Genomic DNA, 12,524 nt, shown 5'->3' with positions numbered 1-12,524 from the left:
CTGGTCTATATGGGTGTTGTATGGTAAATATGACCAAAATATAAAATCATAGAACCTTTTTCCCGACTCACCAGCCTCAATTTTGTAAATTCGGATATTTTAAAACAAGGCACACAAAGTTCGTCTTTCGTCAACGACAGTCAGAGCAGAAGTGAAAAATCGATGTAGAGCTCAACAAATTATATCATTTCCATGGCGGATCATTTCATAACATGGCGACCAGTGATCAACTCAGTACGAACATTTTTGATCATGTGTCTACTTCGCAGGTCCAAAGCCGAATTACCCAGGTAAATGATCAACAACTTTGACAGCTGAATCAATAACATACTAGGATACAACTCGTTACCAAATGATAAGGATACAACGAGTGGTACGCGCCTGTGTCAACTTATTGATCAAACAATTTATTAATGTTGCTCAAGGTAATGTCCAGAAAAATCAACTGCGCATTAGAAATCTGTTCAGACTGACATTCCAATGTTGTTTGATACAAATCCGAACTGCACAACGATCACATTACGCATGTACAAACATTCGAATTTGACAATTTAATCAACAACTACCGGTAACAGTCAATCGTGAGGGGGTGTCATGACAACAAATCAAAACCTGTTTGGCTTCCCAGCTGCTTACCTGTTGCTGTTGTGTCATTCAATTCGGCCCAATACTGTTTTTGGCAACAAATATGCACAGGTGGTTAAAAACGAAAACATTCATACTACAATATAGAGTAAGATCGCCGGTAACTATCAACAGGTGAATATGGATGGTTGAAGATAGATTTTCCCCTGCGCGCTTCTAACCAGAAAGTTATTAGGAATATAAATGAAAACACGTATTGTGACTAGAAGCGCGGCCGTGACCCGATTGCAATTGAACTTCAACAGATACTTGTTGCATTGCAACGGCTAGACCTTGCACTGGAAAAATAACACAGGCTAAAATGAGGTTTTTTTTTGTTGAAATGAATATGAAATATGAAAGTTCAAAAAACAACCATTACGAGTTGACTTCAGGGTTGCCATAAAAAAATCTGTGTTTTTGGTCTCAAAAAATCTTTCTATCTGTGTTTTGACGTAGGACTACGTCTTTCATTTCTATACCGGGGTGTAAAATCAAAGTTTCGGAAACGAAAGCGTTACGCCGGAGACCGAGATTTTGAGCGTTAATAGCTCCTAAACAACTGAACGAAATGGTATGATAAACACTTCATTCGAAAGATAAAATGTCTACGCGTTATATACTTGTTACTTTTTGATCCAAAAACTTGTTTCAACAGTCTTAAAATTGCTTTCAAAACAGGCTATTGAAATCACCAATCGGTATATAAGCGAGCGCCGCTCGGAAATCCACTCAGTATAATTGAACAGCGATTGGAGCATGTTGTCGCTGTTGTGGTGAAGCTCTTCGTTTATCATGAAAGCGCGGATGAACGGTGTCACCAAGAGCCTGTTTGTGCACCTTAGGCCAGAAGGGAATCCATCAGGAGGAGAGTGATGCCACAAACGGTTCCCCGGGAAGAGATCGGAGCAGCCGCCACACACACGCATACACGCGCGAAATTTTTTTTCGTTTGGATGCCATCCAGCATCGAGAAGATTCCGGAAGAATATTATCGTTGCTGAAAAACAAACTGCCAGTTCCCCTGGGAATTGAAGAATACATTCATGCGAAAGAGTTTTTTTTAATGTTTTCTAACCATATAGCACTGCGACCAAATACACTTGGTTCTGTGATTTTTCAATCAAGTGCAATTAGCAGGAAAGCTCCAGAAGATTATTCTTCCCCATCAGTAGGATATTTTCGTATCCAATATTGGCGCATAAAACCTTGTACCTCCAAACAAATGATCACTAAATAAATGATAGTCCTACGTCACCATTGCGGTTATACCATAGATATAACCCACTTTCTGTTTTTTCTCAGAAAATCTGTATCGAAATCTGTATAAACACATTGGGGTCGTTTGTCTGCATTCAGCCACCTCAGCAAAGGAGTATACTAATATCATAATTGAGGGGCTTAGAATGCAAGGGGTGTAAGTGACTTGATCGATTTCTCTTCGTCAACTTTTTCTTTGATTAATAATTGAACTTCAAAAACGTTCCAATTTGATTTTGTTATAGAATCTGATAGATGAAGTTCCGACCTACCTTCATCATTTTCAAATACAGTTGGGAATGAGTTTGCAGCTAAGTTATGACCAAAAGAGAGAGTCGATATAGAGAAATCGATCAAATCACTTACACCCCTTTCATTCTAAGCCCCTCAATTTATGCTACAATGTATCAGTTCACCCTTTTTCTAAACGAATTTTTATGTCTTGTGAACTTATTCACGAACAAAAACGGCGCTACTATGAATAATAGATAACGGTACTCAGTATAAACAAAAGTTGTCATCCATGCTTGAGGAAAGGATTAATGCAAAAATCCATGTTTTGCGACACTGTGTAGATGTAATAGGCATTATTCTGTATGTTTAAACAGAAAGATAAAAGGCGAAAGACGCCAAACTAATTAATTTTGTGATACATGCGAAGGATATTATACGAAGAAGAATTATAGCAAATATTTTTTTAAACATAAACATAAAAACAATGTGAATACTTATCAGAGGTTTACAAAAATGAAGGAATCTTGTTTATTTTTCATAATCTCACTAAGCTATACATCACTGCTTTTTCATGTTGAAATAATTGCAACCAGTACGAGACAAATGTCGAAATTTAATACGACCGTAAAGGGTTAAATTTATAAGTTCAATCTTGAAGCATAATCTTAGCTTTAGTATCATTGATTGGCATAGTTATTATGAATTTGACGATGTTGATGGTATCCACGTGAAAATTCGTACTCACTGTGTGTTAGTAGGAAAAAGTGTCATTTATGTATTGTAAAGCTAGCCGATGATGCAGACTTTTGCATCTTTTCGCGTCAGATTTAACATGAGAAACAGGACTACACGGTACATATGAATGATAAAATAACTCTCATTCATACTGATTTGAATGCTATTGGAATAAAATTGATCAGTTGGAGAATAATATTATTGAAATCAAGCCATAACTAATATTGGATCGTTGTTTTGAAAAATCTGTAATTCTGTATGAAAACCAAAAGAATCTGTAATCTGTATCTACAGATTCTTGGTTTCGAAAAGTCTGAAAAATCTGTATAAATACAGATTATTCTGTAGATATGGTAACCCTGGTTGACTTATTAACTAAAGTTAAACTAAATGTGTAGTGAGTGAAATTCTGGGACAGATTTTTTTTTTCAACATATCACAGGCCAATGACACCCTCTATTGATAATAGCATGAATTTACAATGTATACATTTCATTGATGCTCTATAGGAATGAAGTCCAAAAAATCCATCTTTCTCTATGCAAATCGGAACAAAAATAGTTATCAATAAAAGAACCAATATTGGAATATACAGTAGGGGAAAGGGAGACAGTTTCGGACGGGGGCAGTTTCGGACAACGCTTGTAAAAATTGAGTGGTATAATTTTCAACCAAATTAAAAATATAAGTAAGTTCACAGCCCTTCTACCAACAGCTGTCATATGGTTTGACATCTCCTGGTCGTTTATTACTTACGAAAACAACACAGTGCCCTTTTTCATACACGTTTCGAAACTTTTAAGCTTGAAGTTGTAAGTATTTCCCTAATTCCTCTGTGAACGATTTAAAAATTTAAGTACACCACCTCAGTTAGTAACTAATATGAAATGAAAAATCGTGCATACAACGGAAAAATAATGGTCTATTTATTAGATAAAATTATGATTTGTCTTCGGATGGTACATTCGGACATCGTTCACGGGGCACATTCGGACACTGTTTAATACCTCATAGAATTTGTGTCTGATTGTTCTTCACTAACAAACATCAATTTAGTCTGATTCTCCTAAGACCTAATGATGGTTCGGAACTACAAAAAGAAAACCGATAGAACCAGCATCAACGAAGATGAGATGGAAAGAGCTATCGAACTAGTTTCGAATAGAACGTTTTCATGATTCTAGCTCACAGGTGGTCCAACTGGTTAAGTTGTCTTTGCTAATTTCCCAACTAACGGTTGCATAACGGGTAAACTGTTTCTCAATGTTCTGGAACATTTCGGAAAGGTAGCAAAAAGCAACGTAAACGAATCAATTTAAAAACATCAAAAAGTCATTGCGCTTTGGAAACAATTAAATATTGCCGAGAAAATAATTGCACAATTCATGTATCTTTTCCACTTTATGTCACAAATCGCTTACAACTGCTGGATGCTTCAGTTATGAGCCCTTTCAAGCAAAAGCTCTCAGTTTCCCAGAACGATTGGCTACTCAACCATCCTGGAAAAAAACTATTTCTATACAGGACCTTTCAGGTATAGTTGCATCGGCTTATAATGCTTCTTTCAATCTGAGTAATATCCTAGCTGGATTAAAAATGACAGGTTGCTATCCATTCTCAAGAAAGGTTTTTTCGGATTTTGAATGCTAAAATGATTTCACCTACTGGAGCGGAGGTTGCAACTGACTCATCGGGTAATACAACAATGCTGCAAAACTTTGCGTCTACAGCACAGATAGATTTTACTTTGGCAACTTTGTCGCCGGAAAATGTTGAACCTTTTCCAAAAACTTCACAGCGGAAAACCACCACTGGAAAACGGGAGAAAGCAAAATCACGAATTTTTACTGACTCTCATAGCAAGCAGTTTCCTTTCAGACAAATACTGATTAATAGAAAAATGCAGAATATACTGGAAATAAGAAGAAATGGAAGTAATTGTTGATAAACATTAAATTTTAATTTTTTTTTTCGTTGTCCGAAAGTGCCCCAGGACTGTTCGAAACTGCCCCACACATGGGGCACATTCGGACAAAAAGACAATTTTCAAAAATTCGAATAAACCATTCGTAATCGCATCAACGCACACCTCTAACACGCTCATATGATACATTGATGTCCAAATGACAACCAGGATGAATTCAGGATTTTTTGTTAAGTTTATAAAAAAATATTAAAAATCAAGGAAAAAAAAGTGTCCGAATGTGTCCCCCTCTCCCCTACAGGTCGGACTCGATTATATACAATTTTAGACTAGATTATAAGCAGTTTGTATTTTTTATTTCAAATGAGCCATTCCATGAAAAAATATTTGTTGTTATTAGATATGAAACGAATAGTGGTGGCCAGCTTTGTGCAGTGGCGATATTGTAACCAATGAGGTTTCACCGAGGTGCGATTATTGCTAGTTGAAAAAAATCCTATTGAATAATGTATCATGTTTTCTACGAGGAATTTGAATCTGATAATCGTTTTATATTATTATGAGTAGATTTTTGGAAAATTTATCTGATTGTAACCTTTTTGGATCCGAGGTTCAGGTCAGACCATTTAGGCGTCCTCGAACCGTAAACAGACAGACCAAAAATCATCAAAATCAAAATCATTATACCGAAATATCTTGAGACGAATCTTCTGAGAATAACATCTCATTGCCGTCTTCAACACCTGTTAAACGAAATGAATATATGTTTTATTGAATGATTTTTTAGTATTTAGTCGGAAATCCATTACTTTTCAACGCAGCTTCGCAACGTCTTGGCAGAGAATCGACAAGCTTCTGGCATGTTTCTACCGGAATAACATACCAAGTTTTTTGAATCGCATTCCACAACTCGTGTTTATGATCGTTATCCTGTTGGAATATCTGTTTTAATGGTATTTCTTGCTCTGCATAAGGTAGCATTACATCAGTCAAGAAGCCAAGGTATTCATCCTGTGTCATGATAGACCTTATCCAAAAAAAAAACGCCATGTCATGAAAAGCATCCCCTTACCATAATTTAACCCCCTCCATGCTTGATGGTCTTCTTCGTGTATTGTGGAGAGAAGTCGCTATTTCTTGGACGTCTAACATAATGTCGGCTGAATTATCGAATTATGAATTATCGAATGAATTTACTTTTGTTTCGTCACTCCATAGCACATTTCTGAAATAGCTGGCTCTATGTTGTTTGAAATTCTCCAGATGATGGTTAGCGAAAACCAGTCTTTTTTTACGATTTGTTTCCGATACAAAAGGATTTTTTTTCTGGCAGCACGAGCACGGTATTTACAATCAATCAAGCGGTTCCGGTTTGTTCTAGTTGTCACTTCCAGTCCAAGTTCTTTTTTGATAGCTGTAGATGTAGTATTCCTTTTCCGTCCACGTGTTCCTGATTTCTTTCAGTATTTCAGGGCATTTGTAACCATATTCTGTAGGCAGCCGATGGTTTCTGCTATTTCTTTAAAAGTTCTACCTTCATATTGCAGTTTTTTAATCAGCAATCTTTCATCGGGGCTGCAATGTTTACCACGACCCATTTTCTGTGAAAAAAAAAGCAAAAATTTAAAATCAACTTACGAAATATTAGTATATCAGTGCATACTTGCTATTTTCATCCACAGAAAACCGTGAATCAATAACCAATTTATAATCAAAGTCAAGTCACGATGTATAGGATAGTAAAACACCTACTCAAAATTTCTCAAATCTACCAATTTTTTCCACCCAAACACTGATCAATGAAGGTTCACGTTTGCTCACGGTCAAATAATATGAATTTTGGCATATAGCATTGTTCCATTAATTGTTCATTATATTTCAATCTCACACAGAGATGGCGTTTCAATATGCATTATATATGATAGGTTATAATTCCGATGACTTTATAAGGAATGCTTACACCTATTATTTTTCCCACCACTGTATAGGAGTGCGTTATTTCGCCTGAAAATCCCTTTCCACGTTCGAAACACATTAATTTCGTTAGCGCAAACATTATCATGATGTAATTTTTGAACATATGGGAATTCAATTCCGGCCTTTCTTCAGAGTTTTCCGAAAATTTTCCAATTTTTCCAATATTGGTCTATGGACCGAGACAAATACTCAATTCGCTCAATTCGGACCAATTCGGACCATTTCTTCTTCGGGTTTCGCGCTAAGCAACACATTTGGGCTTCCATTTTTATTTATATGGATAGAAATTATAATAGTGCGTTATTTCACTGGAAAATCCATTTCCACCTTTGAACAAAAGTCAATTTCGTTAGTGCATACATCGAATGGACTGACAACGCTTCTCACGATATAATTTTAAAACATATGGGAATTCAATTTTCCGGATTTCCTCATTTTCCTTAAGAGTTTTAACGTAATCTTCGAACATATGGGAATTTATTTTACGAATTTTCCAAACTTCTGTCAGAGTTTTCCGAGAATTTTCCGAGTTTTCGCTCCACTATTGATCTATGGGCAGAGACAAATACAGCAAAATAAAGACGGCTCAAGTCAGACCATTCCTTCTTCAGGTTTTGCGCTTAGCAACACAATTGGCCTCCCATTTATATAGATATCCAAATAATTTAACCGTCGTACGTTTTTCAAACAAAACGAATACATTTATGATGTTGAATTACAAATGGCGCCACGACCGCTTCATTAAACTTTCATCTCCACATGCGCAATTAACCTCTAAAATGCAAGTAACCTTTCCAATACAGGTCGGGACTCGATTATATTATATACAATCGCAATTTCACTTTCAACGTTAATTTTCGAGTCCAATACATAATCGGATCACAAAAAAGCTATTTTTCTATTAATGTTTGACATTCATACATTATTGAAAAAATTGTTTTCTTGAAATTCGATTATGTATAGGATTTGAAAATAATTGTTGAAAAAAAATGGCCGACTATATATAATCGAGCCCGACCTGTATCGAATAATCAACAATTGGAACTAAAAAAAAACAGAAATATGCAGTAAAAAATATCTACTCTCACTACTAATATGTTTCATTGACATCAATATAAACACATTCGGGGTTATTCTGTTCACTCTCTTGTCAGGGTGAACAGAGCGATTTCTTATGTTTTTTTTCACTTTTATTTTCAGATTGGAAATGAGCACAGGATGATTCTGGTTTCCACTCCACTTTTGCGATTTCACGGAACAAGGAAAAGTAAACAGAGGCGCTGATTGCGTTAAGGCATTCCAATATTCTGGTAATGGCCAACACATAAGCTGGGTTGAAAGATAATGTTTACTACATATATTAGAGTGCCAATGAAAATGGCCATCTCGAATTTTCAAAGCGAACTTGATTGAAAATGTTGATTCCCACGAAAAACTACTTTATGCAAAATATCAGCTCAATCGCACTTCATTTACTAGTGTCGCACAGCGGTCAAAGTTTGAGTTTTTTGAAAACCCAAAAATCACCCGGGCGGTTCACAAAGGAAATCGGGGTTTTCGAAAAAAAAATTTTTGATGCCAAATGTCTTCAAATTGCATGAAACGTCGAGATCTACTGTCATCTAGAAAAAAAAATTGTCAAAAATCGACGCTCTGGGACTCGTTTTTTTTTTCGAAATACGAGGCAAAACGTATGGTTTAGGATTGATTGATTCTTTGTTTTTAAGAGGCTTTAAACTTTGCAGTTCATTCGCCTCTAGTATGGTTTAGGATGCCAATGAAAATCGTCAAATCGATTTTTCATACGGGACTCCCTGCGAAAGGTCGGACATCGTCCCGTAGATGGGCAGCATGGAGCCCGAAACCGGTCGACCAAAAGGTGAAGGTGAAATGTCATAACATCATAAACCCAAAGCAGAGAAGTGAAGTGGAACATGAGAGAAAAAAGTGGCAACGATTTGTGGCAAGGAAACGTAAACAGTGAAGAAATTGACAGATGGTTTACGCTCTAAAAATTGAACATAATGTGAAGATGTCTCTAAAACGGTGGGAGACGTCATATATAAGGTGGGAGGTTCGTATATAATGTTATTAATGTTAGCATCATCTTGATAAACACGGCGAATGGGATAGAAATTACGAACTGAAAATTGAATAAAATATACATATAGACGGTGAAGGGGCTGTGGACAAATATTATAATGCATTTTTATCGGTTTATGTATAATGTCGTTAATTTTTGCAATATCAAAATAAACCCATATATATATTGTAATCATAACTTGCTGTGCTATTCATAACAAAACTTATGTTCGTATTCCACCAATGATGACAAATGTGTAATTTACGAATGAAGCTTCGCCATAGAAACTGGACATTGAACAAAAACATTAAAATGTGGTAAGAGCATTAGTCGAAATATTTTAAGGCATTCTCATTGAAATAAATTGAATGATACAATAATTATACGACTAGGTTATGTATGTACGCTTAAAAAACATCATAAAAATATGATTTCTGAATAAATTTTATTTTTTCAGTTTCGAACACACTCCGTAAAAAGTCGTTTTTATTTTTCAAAATACCCTCTGTTGTATTGTATCTAGAATTTACAAGGTAATGAAACGTTAACATCAATTAGTTTCTAGTAATTAGCCTTTGAGTTGCCGGGGAAATTAACACCAAACTATATTTTTTTTAGTGTTCTATATATTCCATGCCAAACCGATATAGTGGTTCTCAGATTTTCGTGTAAATTGGTAGTTTTGTTCCTTATCGCAAATTATTAGATCCTATTCCATTTTAGGGTGGTTTGAAAAATCTAGTTTTTCCCCTTTTTTCCAAAAAAAAACTTTTTTCAAGAATTCATATCATTTGAACTACTAAACCGATTCAGATGATCAACATATCAAATTGGCCAGTTAGCTATTTTTAAAAAAAAAACTACGCTAGCAAAAAAAATATTTTTGTTTTCTCAAGTATTGTTCTGTTCTTTATAGTTTTCATTGTCCAAGGGCGCCTAATTTTTTTTATATTTTTTCTCGAAAGCTGAGTATTTCTTCGTTTTTGAATTATGATTTTTCAAATTTAACCGATGGTTCAAAAAATCATTTTTCTCCTTTTTTCCAAAAATTACGTTTTCAATAATTCATAACTTTTGAATAACTGAACCGATTCAGATAATCGACATAGTTAATTGAAGTCAATAATTCCACACTTGCAAAAAAGGGGAATTCTATTCGCATATATATTATATTCGCATATATATATATATAGTCTAGTCACATAGGATGATCGAAGGAAGCTTAAAAACATGTTAACTTTGAAAAATCATGACTCAAGAACGAAAAAAACACCTCTCTGATTTTTTAATGTGTTAAGTGAAAAATCCTCAGATTTCAAGAAAAATTATAACAGTAAGGAGTTCGACTCCTTTAAACCTATGTAACTGAGCCTGTAAAAAAAACGATTTAAATAAAAAAAAAAAAAGAAAAGTTATAAAAAATTTAGCGCACCATGAAACCATGTAAATTTCTTTTTTTCGCAAGTGCATTATTTTTCCAAAAAATTCTAGCTCATTGGCTTTAATTTGATATATCGATCATCTCGGTTAAAATTATAAAAAGAGAAAAAGAACATATTTGATTTGAGTAAAAATGTAAATGTGTAAAAAACCCTCAGTTTTCAAGAAAAAATATAGAAAATTATAGCGCCGTTGGTCCCGAAACCATGTAAACTATAAAAAATGGATACAATCAATAATTACGAACAAAATTCAAATTTCTTGCAAGTTTGATATTTTTCCAAAAAAGGCTAGCTAATTAACTTCAATTTGATTTGTCGATCATCTGAATCGGCTTAGTGGTTCAAAAGTGATGAGTTTTTGATAAAAGTCATTTTTGGGAAAAGTGAAAAAAATCGAATCACCCAAAAAAAAATAATACAGGTTCAATGCTTTACCATACCGAAAACAAGCTACCAATTCTCACGAAAATCTGAAAACCACTATATCAGTTTGGCATGGAATGGCTGCAGTAATACTGCAATAGTTCACAAATTTCAAAGTTCGCATTTTTCTTGTTGTTTTTCGAATCTGCCATAATGCGGCCATTATAATAATTAGGATTACTGCATTTGGATTGATGCTAGAAAAAATAGGTATCATTAACTTCCTTGAATAGTGGATAATATAATATATACAATATAAGACTCTTTTTGTCGTTTATGAGTTTGGTTTTTTTAAGTTACTGCTAGGCATGTTTGCGTTTTAAAAGAAAGATATGATATGTTGATCCTTGAAATAAGTTTGAAAGTTAAGAATTGGAAAAAAATATAAAATTCATGTGAATGGAGACGACTTTTTTGTACAGCACTTGTCACTGAGGCTTTTTGCTGATTAAGTAAGTAAGATTTCTTCCAAAACGTCATAACTTTTCAACCATTGAGTCGATTTCAAAAATCGACAAATCAAATGAAATCTTATTCTTCTATGAATCAACTTCAATCGGTCATTCAAACAAACTCAGAAATTAAATACTACAGAAAAACTTTAATTATAAAAATTTGCCACTTAATTTTCCACAATTCGCAATTTTAAACCTCTCGAATTGAATTGTCAAAATGATAGGTCAAAGAACGAAAAGCAGGAAAAATTAACAAATGATGGGGGGTAAATAATGAAGCTAAGATAATCATGAATTTTTAATAACCATCTCTAGAAAATATAATATTTAAAAAAAAAACCATTCTCTTTTTAATTTCTCTTTCAAATTTTGATAAAATTGCACTGAATAGTTAAAGAAGGCCAATGTTAATATTTGAATAAACTTATGTAATTATAAACATGTTTATATAAACGTTCCCATCTTTTTGCGTCAAGACAGCTATAAATCCATGCACTCTCAAATCAAGTGTGCCTGAAAAAAATTATATTCTTCACGTAAACTAGCGATGAAAATGTGGACACTTTTTAGTCAGTGAATTGTATGGAGTTCCACCGCTGTGCCCAAAGTGATACGGCAAGTGGCAAGTTGTTGTAGAAATTATTATTTATTATTCTAAAGCTAAAACTTATTTCGCGGTTGGTAAAACTTATTCCTAAAACTATGCTATGCCTATAACTATATGTACACTTTTATTCTTACAGTTATTCACAAGTTTAAGAATTATTATCATAAGCTGTTCCTACACTAGAGAGTAAATAGAAAGCAGTTTATTTCACATCAAATTGATAGAAGAAGTTTCGGATAAGAACGGAAGAAGAAACGAAAATGTAGGTAAAATTTATATTATTGTAAGCATTGAATTCATATTAAAACACATTGCAGCTTTGAAGCTGCGAGTTAGCTGCTATCTGGACGTATTTTATTCCCTATCCGAACAGGTGAATTTACCATCCTTTTTATATTTGTAAGAACCATGAGTGTTGTGTCCTGTCGCGTTCCGCGTGTTGTGTGTGCCCTGCGAAATGTTGATTTACACGATAAATTACCCTATGCAAAATATTTTCTCATTCGGACGTCATTTATTATTGTCGCAGATGTCAAAATTTATGTTGTCTTTAAATTGAAAAATCACCCAAGGGGAGAGTAAAGGAAATCAGGGTTTTCAAAAACAAATGTTGATGCCAAATGTCTCAGAATTGCATGAAACGTCGAGTTTTACTGTTATCTCGAATTTTTATAATATGTGCTCTACTGTATTTGGGAATTCTCCACAAACTGGCGGAATTATTTTCATTAATTTATTATTTTTTAATACTTTTCCAAAT

General features: G+C 34.2%; 1 non-coding gene across 1 annotated transcript; it reads left to right on the top strand.

The window, feature by feature from the left end:
* The first annotated feature begins 5,200 nt into the window (after positions 1-5,200).
* LOC129780667 (U4 spliceosomal RNA) lies at positions 5,201-5,340 on the top strand. The gene has a single exon (XR_008743995.1). It is a non-coding gene; the product is annotated as a U4 spliceosomal RNA (small nuclear RNA).
* Positions 5,341-12,524: the final 7,184 nt, after the last annotated feature.

Source organism: Toxorhynchites rutilus, chromosome 3 (genome assembly GCF_029784135.1).
Source record: "Toxorhynchites rutilus septentrionalis strain SRP chromosome 3, ASM2978413v1, whole genome shotgun sequence".
Lineage (NCBI taxonomy): Eukaryota > Metazoa > Arthropoda > Insecta > Diptera > Culicidae > Toxorhynchites > Toxorhynchites rutilus.
The sequence above is the reverse complement of the archived record's forward strand: the minus strand, read 5'-3'. Positions and strand labels throughout refer to the sequence as shown.